A 21423-nucleotide genomic window follows, 5' to 3' on the forward strand; every position below is an offset into this window, starting at 1 on the left:
GCATTTTCTACAGAAAGAGTGTTCAGAACTGCGCAATCAAAAGTATGGTTTAACTCTGTTAGCTTAATGAACATATCAGAAATAAGTTTCACACAATGCTTCTGTGTAGTTTTTATTTGAAGATATTATTTTTCCCAATAGAGGCCTCTTAGCGCTCAGAATGTCCAATTGCAGTTTCTACAGAAAGAGTGTTTCAGAAAGGCTCAATCAAAAGTAAGGTTCAACTCTGTTAGTTGAATGCACAGAACAGAAAGAAGTTTCATACAATGCTTCTGTGTAGTTTATATTTGAACATACTCTTTTTTCCACTATTACCCACTTAGCGCTACGAATGTCCAGTTGCATTTTCCACAGACAGAGTGTTTCAAAACTGCTCAATCAAAAGTATGGTTTAACTCTGTTAGCTGAATGCTCAGATCAGAAAGAAGTTTCACAGAATGCTTCTGTGTAGTTTATATTTGAATATATTCCTTTTTCCACTACTACTCTCTTAGCGCTCCAAATGTCCAGTTGCATTTTCTACAGAAAGAGTGTTCAGATCTGCTCAATCAAAAGTGTGGTTTAACTCTGTTAGCTGAATGCACAGATCAGAAAGAAGTTTCACAGAATGATTCTGTGTAGTTTATATTTGGAGACATTCCTTTTTCCACTATTACCCTCTTAGCGCTCCGAATCTCCACTTGCATTTTCTACAGAAAGTGTGTTTCAGAACGGCTCAATCAAAACTAAGGTTCAACTCTTTTAGTTGAACAAACAGAACAGAAAGAAGTTTCACACAATTCTTCTGTGTATTTTTTATTTGTAGACATTCTTTTTCCCAATATAGGCCTCTTAGCGCTCAGAATGTCCAATTGCAGTTTCTACAGAAAGAGTGTTTCAGAACGGCTCAATCAAAAGTAAGGTTCAACTCTGTTAGTTGAATGCACAGAACAGAAAGAAGTTTCATACAATGCTTCTGTGTAGTTTATATTTGAACATATTCTTTTTTCCACTATTACCCACTTAGCGCTACGAATGTCCAGTTGCATTTTCTACAGACAGAGTGTTTCAAAACTGCTCAATCAAAAGTATGGTTTAACTCTGTTAGCTGAATGCTCAGATCAGAAAGAAGTTTCACAGAATGCTTCTGTGTAGTTTATATTTGAATATACTCCTTTTTCCACTACTACGCTCTTAGCGCTCCAAATGTCCAGTTGCATTTTCTACAGAAAGAGTGTTCAGATCTGCTCAATCAAAAGTATGGTTTAACTCTGTTAGCTGAATGCACAGATCAGAAAGAATTTTCACCGAATGATTCTGTGTAGTTTATATTTGAAGACATTCCTTTTTCCACTATTACCCTCTTAGCGCTCCGAATCTCCACTTGCATTTTCTACAAAAAGAGTGTTTCATAACTGCTCAATCAAAAATATGTTTTATCTCTGTTAACTGAATTTACAGATCAGAAATAAGTTTCACAGAATGCATCTGTGTAGTTTTTATTTGAAGATATTCTTTTTCCCAATGTAGGCCTCTTAGCGCTTAGCATGTCCAATTGCAGTTTCTACAGAAAGAGTTTTTCAGAACGGCTCAATCAAAAGTAAGGTTCAACTCTGTTAGTTGAATGCACAGAACAGAAAGAATTTTCACAGAATGCTACTGTGTAGTTTATATTTGAATATATTCCTTTTTCCACTATTACCCTCTTAGCGCTCCGAATGTCCACTTGCATTTTCTACAGAAAGAGTGTTCAGAACTGCGCAATCAAAAGTATGGTTTAACTCTGTTAGCTTAATGAACATATCAGAAATAAGTTTCACACAATGCTTCTGTGTAGTTTTTATTTGAAGATATTATTTTTCCCAATATAGGCCTCTTAGCGCTCAGAATGTCCAATTGCAGTTTCTACAGAAAGAGTGTTTCAGAAAGGCTCAATCAAAAGTAAGGTTCAACTCTGTTAGTTGAATGCACAGAACAGAAAGAAGTTTCATACAATGCTTCTGTGTAGTTTATATTTGAACATATTCTTTTTTCCACTATTACCCACTTAGCGCTACGAATGTCCAGTTGCATTTTCTACAGACAGAGTGTTTCAAAACTGCTGAATCAAAAGTATGGTTTAACTCTGTTAGCTGAATGCTCAGATCAGAAAGAAGTTTCACAGAATGCTTCTGTGTAGTTTATATTTGAATATATTCCTTTTTCCACTACTACGCTCTTAGCGCTCCAAATGTCCAGTTGCATTTTCTACAGAAAGAGTGTTCAGATCTGCTCAATCAAAAGTATGGTTTAACTCTGTTAGCTGAATGCACAGATCAGAAAGAAGTTTCACCGAATGATTCTGTGTAGTTTATATTTGAAGACATTCCTTTTTCCACTATTACCCTCTTAGCGCTCCGAATCTCCACTTTCATTTTCTACAAAAAGAGTGTTTCATAACTGCTCAATCAAAAATATGTTTTATCTCTGTTAACTGAATTTACAGATCAGAAATAAGTTTCACAGAATGCATCTGGGTAGTTTTTATTTGAAGATATTCTTTTTCCCAATGTAGGCCTCTTAGCGCTTAGCATGTCCAATTGCAGTTTCTACAGAAAGAGTGTTTCAGAATGGCTCAATCAAAAGTAAGGTTCAACTCTGTTAGTTGAATGCACAGAACAGAAAGAATTTTCACAGAATGCTACTGTGTAGTTTATATTTGAATATATTCCTTTTTCCACTATTACCCTCTTAGCGCTCCGAATGTCCACTTGCATTTTCTACAGAAAGAGTGTTCAGAACTGCGCAATCAAAAGTATGGTTTAACTCTGTTAGCTTAATGAACATATCAGAAATAAGTTTCACACAATGCTTCTGTGTAGTTTTTATTTGAAGATATTATTTTTCCCAATAGAGGCCTCTTAGCGCTCAGAATGTCCAATTGCAGTTTCTACAGAAAGAGTGTTTCAGAAAGGCTCAATCAAAAGTAAGGTTCAACTCTGTTAGTTGAATGCACAGAACAGAAAGAAGTTTCATACAATGCTTCTGTGTAGTTTATATTTGAACATACCCTTTTTTCCACTATTACCCACTTAGCGCTACGAATGTCCAGTTGCATTTTCTACAGACAGAGTGTTTCAAAACTGCTCAATCAAAAGTATGGTTTAACTCTGTTAGCTGAATGCTCAGATCAGAAAGAAGTTTCACAGAATGCTTCTGTGTAGTTTATATTTGAATATATTCCTTTTTCCACTACTACTCTCTTAGCGCTGCAAATGTCCAGTTGCATTTTCTACAGAAAGAGTGTTCAGATGTGCTCAATCAAATGTATGGTTTAACTCTGTTAGCTGAATGCACAGATCAGAAAGAAGTTTCACCGAATGATTCTGTGTAGTTTATATTTGGAGACATTCCTTTTTCCACTATTACCCTCTTAGCGCTCCGAATCTCCACTTGCATTTTCTACAGAAAGTGTGTTTCAGAACGGCTCAATCAAAACTAAGGTTCAACTCTTTTAGTTGAACAAACAGAACAGAAAGTAGTTTCACACAATTCTTCTGTGTAGTTTTTATTTGTAGACATTCTTTTTCCCAATATAGGCCTCTTAGCGCTCAGAATGTCCAATTGCAGTTTCTACAGAAAGAGTGTTTCAGAACGGCTCAATCAAAAGTAAGGTTCAACTCTGTTAGTTGAATGCACAGAACAGAAAGGAGTTTCATACAATGCTTCTGTGTAGTTTATATTTGAACATATTCTTTTTTCCACTATTACCCACTTAGCGCTACGAATGTCCAGTTGCATTTTCTACAGACAGAGTGTTTCAAAACTGCTCAATCAAAAGTATGGTTTAACTCTGTTAGCTGAATGCTCAGATCAGAAAGAAGTTTCACAGAATGCTTCTGTGTAGTTTATATTTGAATATATTCCTTTTTCCACTACTACGCTCTTAGCGCTCCAAATGTCCAGTTGCATTTTCTACAGAAAGAGTGTTCAGATCTGCTCAATCAAAAGTATGGTTTAACTCTGTTAGCTGAATGCACAGATCAGAAAGTAGTTTCACCGAATGATTCTGTGTAGTTTATATTTGAAGACATTCCTTTTTCCACTATTACCCTCTTAGCGCTCCGAATCTCCACTTGCATTTTCTACAAAAAGAGTGTTTCATAACTGCTCAATCAAAAATATGTTTTATCTCTGTTAACTGAATTTACAGATCAGAAATAAGTTTCACAGAATGCATCTGTGTAGTTTTTATTTGAAGATATTCTTTTTCAAAATGTAGGCCTCTTAGCGCTTAGCATGTCCAATTGCAGTTTCTACAGAAAGAGTGTTTCAGAACGGCTGAATCAAAAGTAAGGTTCAACTCTGTTAGTTGAATGCACAGAACAGGAAGAATTTTCACAGAATGCTACTGTGTAGTTTATATTTGAATATATTCCTTTTTCCACTATTACCCTCTTAGCGCTCCGAATGTCCACTTGCATTTTCTACAGAAAGAGTGTTCAGAACTGCGCAATCAAAAGTATGGTTTAACTCTGTTAGCTTAATGAACATATCAGAAAGAAGTTTCACACAATGCTTCTGTGTAGTTTTTATTTGAAGATATTATTTTTCCCAATATAGGCCTCTTAGCGCTCAGAATGTCCAATTGCAGTTTCTACAGAAAGAGTGTTTCAGAAAGGCTCAATCAAAAGTAAGGTTCAACTCTGTTAGTTGAATGCACAGAACAGAAAGAAGTTTCATACAATGCTTCTGTGTAGTTTATATTTGAACATATTCTTTTTTCCACTATTACCCACTTAGCGCTACGAATGTCCAGTTGCATTTTCTACAGACAGAGTGTTTCAAAACTGCTCAATCAAAAGTATGGTTTAACTCTGTTAGCTGAATGCTCAGATCAGAAAGAAGTTTCACAGAATGCTTCTGTGTAGTTTATATTTGAATATATTCCTTTTTCCACTACTAATCTCTTAGCGCTCCAAATGTCCAGGTGCATTTTCTACAGAAAGAGAGTTCAGATCTGCTCAATCAAAAGTATGGTTTAAATCTGTTAGCTGAATGCACAGATCAGAAAGAAGTTTCACCGAATGATTCTGTGTAGTTTATATTTGGAGACATTCCTTTTTCCACTATTACCCTCTTAGCGCTCCGAATCTCCACTTGCATTTTCTACAGAAAGAGTGTTTCAGAACGGCTCAATCAAAACTAAGGTTCAACTCTTTTAGTTGAACAAACAGAACAGAAAGAAGTTTCACACAATTCTTCTGTGTAGTTTTTATTTGTAGACATTCTTTTTCCCAATATAGGCCTCTTAGCGCTCAGAATGTCCAATTGCAGTTTCTACAGAAAGAGTGTTTCAGAACGGCTCAATCAAAAGTAAGGTTCAACTCTGTTAGTTGAATGCACAGAACAGAAAGAAGTTTCATACAATGCCTCTGTGTAGTTTATATTTGAACATATTGTTTTTTCCACTATTACCCACTTAGCGCTACGAATGTCCAGTTGCATTTTCTACAGACAGAGTGTTTCAAAACTGCTCAATCAAAAGTATGGTTTAACTCGGTTAGCTGAATGCTCAGATCAGAAAGAAGTTTCACAGAATGCTTCTGTGTAGTTTATATTTGAATATATTCCTTTTTCCACTACTACGCTCTTAGCGCTCCAAATGTCCAGTTGCATTTTCTACAGAAAGAGTGTTCAGATCTGCTCAATCAAAAGTATGGTTTAACTCTGTTAGCTGAATGCACAGATCAGAAAGAAGTTTCACCGAATGATTCTGTGTAGTTTATATTTGAAGACATTCCTTTTTCCACTATTACCCTCTTAGCGCTCCGAATCTCCACTTGCATTTTCTACAAAAAGAGTGTTTCATAACTGCTCAATCAAAAATATGTTTTATCTCTGTTAACTGAATTTACAGATCAGAAATAAGTTTCACAGAATGCATCTGTGTAGTTTTTATTTGAAGATATTCTTTTTCAAAATGTAGGCCTCTTAGCGCTTAGCATGTCCAATTGCAGTTTCTACAGAAAGAGTGTTTCAGAACGGCTGAATCAAAAGTAAGGTTCAACTCTGTTAGTTGAATGCACAGAAAAGGAAGAATTTTCACAGAATGCTACTGTGTAGTTTATATTTGAATATATTCCTTTTTCCACTATTACCCTCTTAGCGCTCCGAATGTCCACTTGCATTTTCTACAGAAAGAGTGTTCAGAACTGCGCAATCAAAAGTATGGTTTAACTCTGTTAGCTTAATGAACATATCAGAAAGAAGTTTCACACAATGCTTCTGTGTAGTTTTTATTTGAAGATATTATTTTTCCCAATATAGGCCTCTTAGCGCTCAGAATGTCCAATTGCAGTTTCTACAGAAAGAGTGTTTCAGAAAGGCTCAATCAAAAGTAAGGTTCAACTCTGTTAGTTGAATGCACAGAACAGAAAGAAGTTTCATACAATGCTTCTGTGTAGTTTATATTTGAACATATTCTTTTTTCCACTATTACCCACTTAGCGCTACGAATGTCCAGTTGCATTTTCTACAGACAGAGTGTTTCAAAACTGCTCAATCAAAAGTATGGTTTAACTCTGTTAGCTGAATGCTCAGATCAGAAAGAAGTTTCACAGAATGCTTCTGTGTAGTTTATATTTGAATATATTCCTTTTTCCACTACTAATCTCTTAGCGCTCCAAATGTCCAGTTGCATTTTCTACAGAAAGAGAGTTCAGATCTGCTCAATCAAAAGTATGGTTTAACTCTGTTAGCTGAATGCACAGATCAGAAAGAAGTTTCACCGAATGATTCTGTGTAGTTTATATTTGGAGACATTCCTTTTTCCACTATTACCCTCTTAGCGCTCCGAATCTCCACTTGCATTTTCTACAGAAAGAGTGTTTCAGAACGGCTCAATCAAAACTAAGGTTCAACTCTTTTAGTTGAACAAACAGAACAGAAAGAAGTTTCACACAATTCTTCTGTGTAGTTTTTATTTGTAGACATTTTTTTCCCAATATAGGCCTCTTAGCGCTCATAATGTCCAATTGCAGTTTCTACAGAAAGAGTGTTTCAGAACGGCTCAATCAAAAGTAAGGTTCAACTCTGTTAGTTGAATGCACAGAACAGAAAGAAGTTTCATACAATGCTTCTGTGTAGTTTATATTTGAACATATTCTTTTTTCCACTATTACCCACTTAGCGCTACGAATGTCCAGTTGCATTTTCTACAGACAGAGTGTTTCACAACTGCTCAATCAAAAGTATGGTTTAACTCTGTTAGCTGAATGCTCAGATCAGAAAGAAGTTTCACAGAATGCTTCTGTGTAGTTTATATTTGAATATATTCCTTTTTCCACTACTACGCTCTTAGCGCTCCAAATGTCCAGTTGCATTTTCTACAGAAAGAGTGTTCAGATCTGCTCAATCAAAAGTATGGTTTAACTCTGTTAGCTGAATGCACAGATCAGAAAGAAGTTTCACCGAATGATTCTGTGTAGTTTATATTTGAAGACATTCCTTTTTCCACTATTACCCTCTTAGCGCTCCGAATCTCCACTTGCATTTTCTACAAAAAGAGTGTTTCATAACTGCTCAATCAAAAATATGTTTTATCTCTGTTAACTGAATTTACAGATCAGAAATAAGTTTCACAGAATGCATCTGTGTAGTTTTTATTTGAAGATATTCTTTTTCCCAATGTAGGCCTCTTAGCGCTTAGCATGTCCAATTGCAGTTTCTACAGAAAGAGTGTTTCAGAACGGCTCAATCAAAAGTAAGGTTCAACTCTGTTAGTTGAATGCACAGAACAGAAAGAATTTTCACAGAATGCTACTGTGTAGTTTATATTTGAATATATTCCTTTTTCCACTATTACCTTCTTAGCGCTCCGAATGTCCACTTGCATTTTCTACAGAAAGAGTGTTCAGAACTGCGCAATCAAAAGTATGGTTTAACTCTGTTAGCTTAATGAACATATCAGAAATAAGTTTCACACAATGCTTCTGTGTAGTTTTTATTTGAAGATATTATTTTTCCCAATAGAGGCCTCTTAGCGCTCAGAATGTCCAATTGCAGTTTCTACAGAAAGAGTGTTTCAGAACGGCTCAATCAAAAGTAAGGTTCAACTCTGTTAGTTGAATGCACAGAACAGAAAGAAGTTTCATACAATGCTTCTGTGTAGTTTATATTTGAACATATACTTTTTTCCACTATTACCCACTTAGCGCTACGAATGTCCAGTTGCATTTTCTACAGACAGAGTGTTTCAAAACTGCTCAATCAAAAGTATGGTTTAACTCTGTTAGCTGAATGCTCACATCAGAAAGAAGTTTCACAGAATGCTTCTGTGTAGTTTATATTTGAATATATTCCTTTTTCCACTACTACGCTCTTAGCGCTCCAAATGTCCAGTTGCATTTTCTACAGAAAGAGTGTTCAGATCTGCTCAATCAAAAGTATGGTTTAACTCTGTTAGCTGAATGCACAGATCAGAAAGAAGTTTCACCGAATGATTCTGTGTAGTTTATATTTGAAGACATTCCTTTTTCCACTATTACCCTCTTAGCGCTCCGAATCTCCACTTGCATTTTCTACAAAAAGAGTGTTTCATAACTGCTCAATCAAAAATATGTTTTATCTCTGTTAACTGAATTTACAGATCAGAAATAAGTTTCACAGAATGCATCTGTGTAGTTTTTATTTGAAGATATTCTTTTTCCCAATGTAGGCCTCTTAGCGCTTAGCATGTCCAATTGCAGTTTCTACAGAAAGAGTGTTTCAGAACGGCTCAATCAAAAGTAAGGTTCAACTCTGTTAGTTGAATGCACAGAACAGAAAGAATTTTCACAGAATGCTACTGTGTAGTTTATATTTGAATATATACCTTTTTCCACTATTACCCTCTTAGCGCTCCGAATGTCCACTTGCATTTTCTACAGAAAGACTGTTCAGAACTGCGCAATCAAAAGTATAGTTTAACTCTGTTAGCTTAATGAACATATCAGAAATAAGTTTCACACAATGCTTCTGTGTAGTTTTTATTTGAAGATATTATTTTTCCCAATATAGGCCTCTTAGCGCTCAGAATGTCCAATTGCAGTTTCTACAGAAAGAGTGTTTCAGAAAGGCTCAATCAAAAGTAAGGTTCAACTCTGTTAGTTGAATGCACAGAACAGAAAGAAGTTTCATACAATGCTTCTGTGTAGTTTATATTTGAACATATTGTTTTTTCCACTATTACCCACTTAGCGCTACGAATGTCCAGTTGCATTTCCTACAGACAGAGTGTTTCAAAACTGCTCAATCAAAAGTAAGGTTTAACTCTGTTAGCTGAATGCTCAGATCAGAAAGAAGTTTCACAGAATGCTTCTGTGTAGTTTATATTTGAATATATTCCTTTTTCCACTACTACTCTCTTAGCGCTCCAAATGTCCAGTTGCATTTTCTACAGAAAGAGTGTTCAGATCTGCTCAATCAAAAGTATGGTTTAACTCTGTTAGCTGAATGCACAGATCAGAAAGAAGTTTCACAGAATTATTCTGTGTAGTTTATATTTGGAGACATTCCTTTTTCCACTATTACCCTCTTAGCGCTCCGAATCTCCACTTGCATTTTCTACAAAAAGAGTGATTCATAACTGCTCAATCAAAAATATGTTTTATCTCTGTTAACTGAATTTACAGATCAGAAATAAGTTTCACAGAATGCATCTGTGTAGTTTTTATTTGAAGATATTCTTTTTCCAAATGTAGGCCTCTTAGCGCTTAGCATGTCCAATTGCAGTTTCTACAGAAAGAGTGTTTCAGAACGGCTCAATCAAAGGTAAGGTTCAACTCTGTTAGTTGAATGCACAGAACAGAAAGAATTTTCACAGAATGCTACTGTGTAGTTTATATTTGAATATATTCCTTTTTCCACTATTACCTTCTTAGCGCTCCGAATGTCCACTTGCATTTTCTACAGAAAGAGTGTTCAGAACTGCGCAATCAAAAGTATGGTTTAACTCTGTTAGCTTAATGAACATATCAGAAATAAGTTTCACACAATGCTTCTGTGTAGTTTTTATTTGAAGATATTATTTTTCCCAATAGAGGCCTCTTAGCGCTCAGAATGTCCAATTGCAGTTTCTACAGAAAGAGTGTTTCAGAACGGCTCAATCAAAAGTAAGGTTCAACTCTGTTAGTTGAATGCACAGAACAGAAAGAAGTTTCATACAATGCTTCTGTGTAGTTTATATTTGAACATATACTTTTTTCCACTATTACCCACTTAGCGCTACGAATGTCCAGTTGCATTTTCTACAGACAGAGTGTTTCAAAACTGCTCAATCAAAAGTATGGTTTAACTCTGTTAGCTGAATGCTCACATCAGAAAGAAGTTTCACAGAATGCTTCTGTGTAGTTTATATTTGAATATATTCCTTTTTCCACTACTACGCTCTTAGCGCTCCAAATGTCCAGTTGCATTTTCTACAGAAAGAGTGTTCAGATCTGCTCAATCAAAAGTATGGTTTAACTCTGTTAGCTGAATGCACAGATCAGAAAGAAGTTTCACCGAATGATTCTGTGTAGTTTATATTTGAAGACATTCCTTTTTCCACTATTACCCTCTTAGCGCTCCGAATCTCCACTTGCATTTTCTACAAAAAGAGTGTTTCATAACTGCTCAATCAAAAATATGTTTTATCTCTGTTAACTGAATTTACAGATCAGAAATAAGTTTCACAGAATGCATCTGTGTAGTTTTTATTTGAAGATATTCTTTTTCCCAATGTAGGCCTCTTAGCGCTTAGCATGTCCAATTGCAGTTTCTACAGAAAGAGTGTTTCAGAACGGCTCAATCAAAAGTAAGGTTCAACTCTGTTAGTTGAATGCACAGAACAGAAAGAATTTTCACAGAATGCTACTGTGTAGTTTATATTTGAATATATTCCTTTTTCCACTATTACCCTCTTAGCGCTCCGAATGTCCACTTGCATTTTCTACAGAAAGACTGTTCAGAACTGCGCAATCAAAAGTATAGTTTAACTCTGTTAGCTTAATGAACATATCAGAAATAAGTTTCACACAATGCTTCTGTGTAGTTTTTATTTGAAGATATTATTTTTCCCAATATAGGCCTCTTAGCGCTCAGAATGTCCAATTGCAGTTTCTACAGAAAGAGTGTTTCAGAAAGGCTCAATCAAAAGTAAGGTTCAACTCTGTTAGTTGAATGCACAGAACAGAAAGAAGTTTCATACAATGCTTCTGTGTAGTTTATATTTGAACATATTGTTTTTTCCACTATTACCCACTTAGCGCTACGAATGTCCAGTTGCATTTCCTACAGACAGAGTGTTTCAAAACTGCTCAATCAAAAGTAAGGTTTAACTCTGTTAGCTGAATGCTCAGATCAGAAAGAAGTTTCACAGAATGCTTCTGTGTAGTTTATATTTGAATATATTCCTTTTTCCACTACTACTCTCTTAGCGCTCCAAATGTCCAGTTGCATTTTCTACAGAAAGAGTGTTCAGATCTGCTCAATCAAAAGTATGGTTTAACTCTGTTAGCTGAATGCACAGATCAGAAAGAAGTTTCACAGAATTATTCTGTGTAGTTTATATTTGGAGACATTCCTTTTTCCACTATTACCCTCTTAGCGCTCCGAATCTCCACTTGCATTTTCTACAAAAAGAGTGATTCATAACTGCTCAATCAAAAATATGTTTTATCTCTGTTAACTGAATTTACAGATCAGAAATAAGTTTCACAGAATGCATCTGTGTAGTTTTTATTTGAAGATATTCTTTTTCCAAATGTAGGCCTCTTAGCGCTTAGCATGTCCAATTGCAGTTTCTACAGAAAGAGTGTTTCAGAACGGCTCAATCAAAGGTAAGGTTCAACTCTGTTAGTTGAATGCACAGAACAGAAAGAATTTTCACAGAATGCTACTGTGTAGTTTATATTTGAATATATTCCTTTTTCCACTATTACCCTCTTAGCGCTCCGAATGTCCACTTGCATTTTCTACAGAAAGAGTGTTCAGAACTGCGCAATCAAAAGTATAGTTTAACTCTGTTAGCTTAATGAACATATCAGAAATAAGTTTCACACAATGCTTCTGTGTAGTTTTTATTTGAAGATATTATTTTTCCCAATATAGGCCTCTTAGCGCTCAGAATGTCCAATTGCAGTTTCTACAGAAAGAGTGTTTCAGAAAGGCTCAATCAAAAGTAAGGTTCAACTCTGTTAGTTGAATGCACAGAACAGAAAGAAGTTTCATACAATGCTTCTGTGTAGTTTATATTTGAACATATTCTTTTTTCCACTATTACCCACTTAGCGCTACGAATGTCCAGTTGCATTTCCTACAGACAGAGTGTTTCAAAACTGCTCAATCAAAAGTATGGTTTAACTCTGTTAGCTGAATGCTCAGATCAGAAAGAAGTTTCACAGAATGCTTCTGTGTAGTTTATATTTGAATATATTCCTTTTTCCACTACTACTCTCTTAGCGCTCCAAATGTCCAGTTGCATTTTCTACAGAAAGAGTGTTCAGATCTGCTCAATCAAAAGTATGGTTTAACTCTGTTAGCTGAATGCACAGATCAGAAAGAAGTTTCACAGAATTATTCTGTGTAGTTTATATTTGGAGACATTCCTTTTTCCACTATTACCCTCTTAGCGCTCCGAATCTCCACTTGCATTTTCTACAAAAAGAGTGTTTCATAACTGCTCAATCAAAAATATGTTTTATCTCTGTTAACTGAATTTACAGATCAGAAATAAGTTTCACAGAATGCATCTGTGTAGTTTTTATTTGAAGATATTCTTTTTCCAAATGTAGGCCTCTTAGCGCTTAGCATGTCCAATTGCAGTTTCTACAGAAAGAGTGTTTCAGAACGGCTCAATCAAAGGTAAGGTTCAACTCTGTTAGTTGAATGCACAGAACAGAAAGAATTTTCACAGAATGCTACTGTGTAGTTTATATTTGAATATATTCCTTTTTCCACTATTACCCTCTTAGCGCTCCGAATGTCCACTTGCATTTTCTACAGAAAGAGTTTTCAGAACTGTGCAATCAAAAGCATGGTTTAACTCTGTTAGCTTAATGAACATATCAGAAATAAGTTTCACACAATGCTTCTGTGTAGTTTTTATTTGAAGATTTTATTTTTCCCAATAGAGGCCTCTTAGCGCTCAGAATGTCCAATTGCAGTTTCTACAGAAAGAGTGTTTCAGAAAGGCTCAATCAAAAGTAAGGTTCAACTCTGTTAGTTGAATGCACAGAACAGAAAGCAGTTTCATACAATGCTTCTGTGTAGTTTATATTTGAACATATTCTTTTTTCCACTATTACCCACTTAGCGCTACGAATGTCCAGTTATATTTTCAACAGACAGAGTGTTTCAAAACTGCTCAATCAAAAGTATGGTTTAATTCTGTTAGGTGAATGCTCAGATCAGAAAGAAGTTTCACAGAATGCTTCTGTGTAGTTTATATTTGAATATATTCCTTTTTCCACTACTACTCTCTTAGCGCTCCAAATGTCCAGTTGCATTTTCTACAGAAAGAGTGTTCAGATCTGCTCAATCAAATGTATGGTTTAAATCTGTTAGCTGAATGCACAGGTCAGAAGAGAAGTTTCACAGAATGATTCTGTGTAGTTTATATTTGGAGACATTCCTTTTTCCACTATTGCCCTCTTAGCGCTCCGAATCTCCACTTGCATTTTCTACAGAAAGAGTGTTTCAGAACGGCTCAATCAAAACTAAGGTTCAACTCTTTTAGTTGAACAAACAGAACAAAAAGAAGTTTCACACAATTCTTCTGTGTAGTTTTTATTTGTAGACATTCTTTTTCCCAATATAGGCCTCTTAGCGCTCAGAATGTCCAATTGCAGTTTCTACAAAAGAGTGTTTCAGAACGGCTCAATCAAAAGTAAGGTTCAACTCTGTTAGTTGTATGCACAGAACAGAAAGAAGTTTCATACAATGCTTCTGTGTAGTTTATATTTGAACATATTCTTTTTTCCACTATTACCCACTTAGCGCTACGAATGTCCAGTTGCATTTCCTACAGACAGAGTGTTTCAAAACTGCTCAATCAAAAGTATGGTTTAACTCTGTTAGCTGAATGCTCAGATCAGAAAGAAGTTTCACAGAATGCTTCTGTGTAGTTTATATTTGAATATATTCCTTTTTCCACTACTACGCTCTTAGCACTCCAAATGTCCAGTTGCATTTTCTACAGAAAGAGTGTTCAGATCTGCTCAATCAAAAGTATGGTTTAACTCTGTTAGCTGAATGCACAGATCAGAAAGAAGTTTCACCGAATGATTCTGTGTAGTTTATATTTGAAGACATTCCTTTTTCCACTATTACCCTCTTAGCGCTCCGAATCTCCACTTGCATTTTCTACAAAAAGAGTGTTTCATAACTGCTCAATCAAAAATATGTTTTATCTCTGTTAACTGAATTTACAGATCAGAAATTAGTTTCACAGAATGCATCTGTGTAGTTTTTATTTGAAGATATTCTTTTTCCCAATGTAGGCCTCTTAGCGCTTAGCATGTCCAATTGCAGTTTCTACAGAAAGAGTGTTTCAGAACGGCTCAATCAAAAGTAAGGTTCAACTCTGTTAGTTGAATGCACAGAACAGAAAGAATTTTCACAGAATGCTACTGTGTAGTTTATATTTGAATATATTCCTTTTTCCACTATTACCCTCTTAGCGCTCCGAATGTCCACTTGCATTTTCTACAGAAAGAGTGTCCAGAACTGCGCAATCAAAAGTATGGTTTAACTCTGTTAGCTTAATGAACATATCAGAAATAAGTTTCACACAATGCTTCTGTGTAGTTTTTATTTGAAGATATTATTTTTCCCAATATAGGCCTCTTAGCGCTCAGAATGTCCAATTGCAGTTTCTACAGAAAGAGTGTTTCAGAAAGGCTCAATCAAAAGTAAGGTTCAACTCTGTTAGTTGAATGCACAGAACAGAAAGAAGTTTCATACAATGCTTCTGTGTAGTTTATATTTGAACATATTCTTTTTTCCACTATTACCCACTTAGCGCTACGAATGTCCAGTTGCATTTTCTACAGACAGAGTGTTTCAAAACTGCTCAATCAAAAGTATGGTTTAACTCTGTTAGCTGAATGCTCAGATCAGAAAGAAGTTTCACAGAATGCTTCTGTGTAGTTTATATTTGAATATATTCCTTTTTCCACTACTACTCTCTTAGGGCTCCAAATGTCCAGTTGCATTTTCTACAGAAAGAGTGTTCAGATCTGCTCAATCAAAAGTATGGTTTAACTCTGTTAGCTGAATGCACAGATCAGAAAGAAGTTTCACCGAATGATTCTGTGTAGTTTATATTTGAAGACATTCCTTTTTCCACTATTACCCTCTTAGCGCTCCGAATCTCCACTTGCATTTTCTACAAAAAGAGTGTTTCATAACTGCTCAATCAAAAATATGTTTTATCTCTGTTAACTGAATTTACAGATCAGAAATTAGTTTCACAGAATGCATCTGTGTAGTTTTTATTTGAAGATATTCTTTTTCCCAATGTAGGCCTCTTAGCGCTTAGCATGTCCAATTGCAGTTTCTACAGAAAGAGTGTTTCAGAACGGCTCAATCAAAAGTAAGGTTCAACTCTGTTAGTTGAATGCACAGAACAGAAAGAATTTTCACAGAATGCTACTGTGTAGTTTATATTTGAATATATTCCTTTTTCCACTATTACCCTCTTAGCGCTCCGAATGTCCACTTGCATTTTCTACAGAAAGAGTGTCCAGAACTGCGCAATCAAAAGTATGGTTTAACTCTGTTAGCTTAATGAACATATCAGAAATAAGTTTCACACAATGCTTCTGTGTAGTTTTTATTTGAAGATATTATTTTTCCCAATATAGGCCTCTTAGCGCTCAGAATGTCCAATTGCAGTTTCTACAGAAAGAGTGTTTCAGAAAGGCTCAATCAAAAGTAAGGTTCAACTCTGTTAGTTGAATGCACAGAACAGAAAGAAGTTTCATACAATGCTTCTGTGTAGTTTATATTTGAACATATTCTTTTTTCCACTATTACCCACTTAGCGCTACGAATGTCCAGTTGCATTTTCTACAGACAGAGTGTTTCAAAACTGCTCAATCAAAAGTATGGTTTAACTCTGTTAGCTGAATGCTCAGATCAGAAAGAAGTTTCACAGAATGCTTCTGTGTAGTTTATATTTGAATATATTCCTTTTTCCACTACTACTCTCTTAGGGCTCCAAATGTCCAGTTGCATTTTCTACAGAAAGAGTGTTCAGATCTGCTCAATCAAAAGTATGGTTTAACTCTGTTAGCTGAATGCACAGATCAGAAAGAAGTTTCACAGAATGATTCTGTGTACTTTATATTTGGAGACATTCCTTTTTCCACTATTACCCTCTTAGCGCTCCGAATCTCCACTTGCATTTTCTACAAAAAGTGTGTTTCATAACTGCTCAATCAAAAATATGTTTTATCTCTGTTAACTGAATTTACAGATCAGAAATAAGTTTCACAGAATGCATCTGTGTAGTTTTTATTTGAAGATATTCTTTTTCCCAATGTAGGCCTCTTAGCGCTTAGCATGTCCAATTGCAGTTTCTACAGAAAGAGTGTTTCAGAACGGCTCAATCAAAAGTAAGGTTCAACTCTGTTAGTTGAATGCACAGATCAGAAAGAATTTTCACAGAATGCTACTGTGTAGTTTATATTTGAATATATTCCTTTTTCCACTATTACGCTCTTAGCGCTCCGAATGTCCACTTGCATTTTCTACAGAAAGAGTGTTCAGAACTGCACAATCAAAAGTATGGTTTAACTCTGTTAGGTTAATGAACATATCAGAAATAAGTTTCACACAATGCTTCTGTGTAGTTTTTATTTGAAGATATTATTTTTCCCCATATAGGCCTCTTAGCGCTCAGAATGTCCAATTGCAGTTTCTACAGAAAGAGTGTTTCAGAAAGGCTCAATCAAAAGTAAGGTTCAACTCTGCTAGTTGAATGCACAGAACAGAAAGAAGTTTCATAGAATGCTTCTGTGTAGTTTATATTTGAACATATTCTTTTTTCCACTATTACCCACTTAGCGCTACGAATGTCCAGTTGCATTTTCTACAGACAGAGTGTTTCAAAACTACTCAATCAAAGGTATGGTTTAACTCTGTTAGGTGAATGCTCAGATCAGAAAGAAGTTTCACAGAATGCTTCTGTGTAGTTTATATTTGAATATATTCCTTTTTCCACTACTACTCTCTTAGCGCTCCAAATGTCCAGTTGCATTTTCTACAGAAAGAGTGTTCAGATCTGCTCAATCAAAAGTATGGTTTAACTCTGTTAGCTGAATGCACAGATCAGAAAGAAGTTTCACAGAATTATTCTGTGTAGTTTATATTTGGAGACATTCCTTTTTCCACTATTACCCTCTTAGCGCTCCGAATCTCCACTTGCATTTTCTACAGAAAGAGTGTTTCAGAACGGCTCAATCAAAACTAAGGTTCAACTCTTTTAGTTGAACAAACAGAACAAAAAGAAGTTTCACACAATTCTTCTGTGTAGTTTTTATTTGTAGACATTCTTTTTCCCAATATAGGCCTCTTAGCGCTCAGAATGTCCAATTGCAGTTTCTACAAAAGAGTGTTTCAGAACGGCTCAATCAAAAGTAAGGTTCAACTCTGTTAGTTGTATGCACAGAACAGAAAGAAGTTTCATACAATGCTTCTGTGTAGTTTATATTTGAACATATTCTTTTTTCCACTATTACCCACTTAGCGCTACGAATGTCCAGTTGCATTTCCTACAGACAGAGTGTTTCAAAACTGCTCAATCAAAAGTATGGTTTAACTCTGTTAGCTGAATGCTCAGATCAGAAAGAAGTTTCACAGAATGCTTCTGTGTAGTTTATATTTGAATATATTCCTTTTTCCACTACTACGCTCTTAGCACTCCAAATGTCCAGTTGCATTTTCTACAGAAAGAGTGTTCAGATCTGCTCAATCAAAAGTATGGTTTAACTCTGTTAGCTGAATGCACAGATCAGAAAGAAGTTTCACCGAATGATTCTGTGTAGTTTATATTTGAAGACATTCCTTTTTCCACTATTACCCTCTTAGCGCTCCGAATCTCCACTTGCATTTTCTACAAAAAGAGTGTTTCATAACTGCTCAATCAAAAATATGTTTTATCTGTGTTAACTGAATTTACAGATCAGAAATTAGTTTCACAGAATGCATCTGTGTAGTTTTTATTTGAAGATATTCTTTTTCCCAATGTAGGCCTCTTAGCGCTTAGCATGTCCAATTGCAGTTTCTACAGAAAGAGTGTTTCAGAACGGCTCAATCAAAAGTAAGGTTCAACTCTGTTAGTTGAATGCACAGAACAGAAAGAATTTTCACAGAATGCTACTGTGTAGTTTATATTTGAATATATTCCTTTTTCCACTATTACCCTCTTAGCGCTCCGAATGTCCACTTGCATTTTCTACAGAAAGAGTGTCCAGAACTGCGCAATCAAAAGTATGGTTTAACTCTGTTAGCTTAATGAACATATCAGAAATAAGTTTCACACAATGCTTCTGTGTAGTTTTTATTTGAAGATATTATTTTTCCCAATATAGGCCTCTTAGCGCTCAGAATGTCCAATTGCAGTTTCTACAGAAAGAGTGTTTCAGAAAGGCTCAATCATAAGTAAGGTTCAACTCTGTTAGTTGAATGCACAGAACAGAAAGAAGTTTCATACAATGCTTCTGTGTAGTTTATATTTGAACATATTCTTTTTTCCACTATTACCCACTTAGCGCTACGAATGTCCAGTTGCATTTTCTACAGACAGAGTGTTTCAAAACTGCTCAATCAAAAGTATGGTTTAACTCTGTTAGCTGAATGCTCAGATCAGAAAGAAGTTTCACAGAATGCTTCTGTGTAGTTTATATTTGAATATATTCCTTTTTCCACTACTACTCTCTTAGGGCTCCAAATGTCCAGTTGCATTTTCTACAGAAAGAGTGTTCAGATCTGCTCAATCAAAAGTATGGTTTAACTCTGTTAGCTGAATGCACAGATCAGAAAGAAGTTTCACCGAATGATTCTGTGTAGTTTATATTTGAAGACATTCCTTTTTCCACTATTACCCTCTTAGCGCTCCGAATCTCCACTTGCATTTTCTACAAAAAGAGTGTTTCATAACTGCTCAATCAAAAATATGTTTTATCTCTGTTAACTGAATTTACAGATCAGAAATAAGTTTCACAGAATGCATCTGTGTAGTTTTTATTTGAAGATATTCTTTTTCCCAATGTAGGCCTCTTAGCGCTTAGCATGTCCAATTGCAGTTTCTACAGAAAGAGTGTTTCAGAACGGCTCAATCAAAAGTAAGGTTCAACTCTGTTAGTTGAATGCACAGAACAGAAAGAATTTTCACAGAATGCTACTGTGTAGTTTATATTTGAATATATTCCTTTTTCCACTATTACCTTCTTAGCGCTCCGAATGTCCACTTGCATTTTCTACAGAAAGAGTGTTCAGAACTGCGCAATCAAAAGTATGGTTTAACTCTGTTAGCTTAATGAACATATCAGAAATAAGTTTCACACAATGCTTCTGTGTAGTTTTTATTTGAAGATATTATTTTTCCCAATAGAGGCCTCTTAGCGCTCAGAATGTCCAATTGCAGTTTCTACAGAAAGAGTGTTTCAGAACGGCTCAATCAAAAGTAAGGTTCAACTCTGTTAGTTGAATGCACAGAACAGAAAGAAGTTTCATACAATGCTTCTGTGTAGTTTATATTTGAACATATACTTTTTTCCACTATTACCCACTTAGCGCTACGAATGTCCAGTTGCATTTTCTACAGACAGAGTGTTTCAAAACTGCTCAATCAAAAGTATGGTTTAACTCTGTTAGCTGAATGCTCACATCAGAAAGAAGTTTCACAGAATGCTTCTGTGTAGTTTATATTTGAATATATTCCTTTTTCCACTACTACGCTCTTAGCGCTCCAAATGTCCAGTTGCATTTTCTACAGAAAGAGTGTTCAGATCTGCTCAATCAAAAGTATGGTTTAACTCTGTTAGCTGAATGCACAGATCAGAAAGAAGTTTCACCGAATGATTCTGTGTAGTTTATATTTGAAGACATTCCTTTTTCCACTATTACCCTCTTAGCGCTCCGAATCTCCACTTGCATTTTCTACAAAAAGAGTGTTTCATAACTGCTCAATCAAAAATATGTTTTATCTCTGTTAACTGAATTTACAGATCAGAAATAAGTTTCACAGAATGCATCTGTGTAGTTTTTATTTGAAGATATTCTTTTTCCCAATGTAGGCCTCTTAGCGCTTAGCATGTCCAATTGCAGTTTCTACAGAAAGAGTGTTTCAGAACGGCTCAATCAAAAGTAAGGTTCAACTCTGTTAGTTGAATGCACAGAACAGAAAGAATTTTCACAGAATGCTACTGTGTAGTTTATATTTGAATATATTCCTTTTTCCACTATTACCCTCTTAGCGCTCCGAATGTCCACTTGCATTTTCTACAGAAAGACTGTTCAGAACTGCGCAATCAAAAGTATAGTTTAACTCTGTTAGCTTAATGAACATATCAGAAATAAGTTTCACACAATGCTTCTGTGTAGTTTTTATTTGAAGATATTATTTTTCCCAATATAGGCCTCTTAGCGCTCAGAATGTCCAATTGCAGTTTCTACAGAAAGAGTGTTTCAGAAAGGCTCAATCAAAAGTAAGGTTCAACTCTGTTAGTTGAATGCACAGAACAGAAAGAAGTTTCATACAATGCTTCTGTGTAGTTTATATTTGAACATATTGTTTTTTCCACTATTACCCACTTAGCGCTACGAATGTCCAGTTGCATTTCCTACAGACAGAGTGTTTCAAAACTGCTCAATCAAAAGTAAGGTTTAACTCTGTTAGCTGAATGCTCAGATCAGAAAGAAGTTTCACAGAATGCTTCTGTGTAGTTTATATTTGAATATATTCCTTTTTCCACTACTACTCTCTTAGCGCTCCAAATGTCCAGTTGCATTTTCTACAGAAAGAGTGTTCAGATCTGCTCAATCAAAAGTATGGTTTAACTCTGTTAGCTGAATGCACAGATCAGAAAGAAGTTTCACAGAATTATTCTGTGTAGTTTATATTTGGAGACATTCCTTTTTCCACTATTACCCTCTTAGCGCTCCGAATCTCCACTTGCATTTTCTACAAAAAGAGTGATTCATAACTGCTCAATCAAAAATATGTTTTATCTCTGTTAACTGAATTTACAGATCAGAAATAAGTTTCACAGAATGCATCTGTGTAGTTTTTATTTGAAGATATTCTTTTTCCAAATGTAGGCCTCTTAGCGCTTAGCATGTCCAATTGCAGTTTCTACAGAAAGAGTGTTTCAGAACGGCTCAATCAAAGGTAAGGTTCAACTCTGTTAGTTGAATGCACAGAACAGAAAGAATTTT

The sequence above is a fragment of the Symphalangus syndactylus genome, chromosome 16, assembly GCF_028878055.3.
Source record: "Symphalangus syndactylus isolate Jambi chromosome 16, NHGRI_mSymSyn1-v2.1_pri, whole genome shotgun sequence".
NCBI classification, from domain to species: domain Eukaryota; kingdom Metazoa; phylum Chordata; class Mammalia; order Primates; family Hylobatidae; genus Symphalangus; species Symphalangus syndactylus.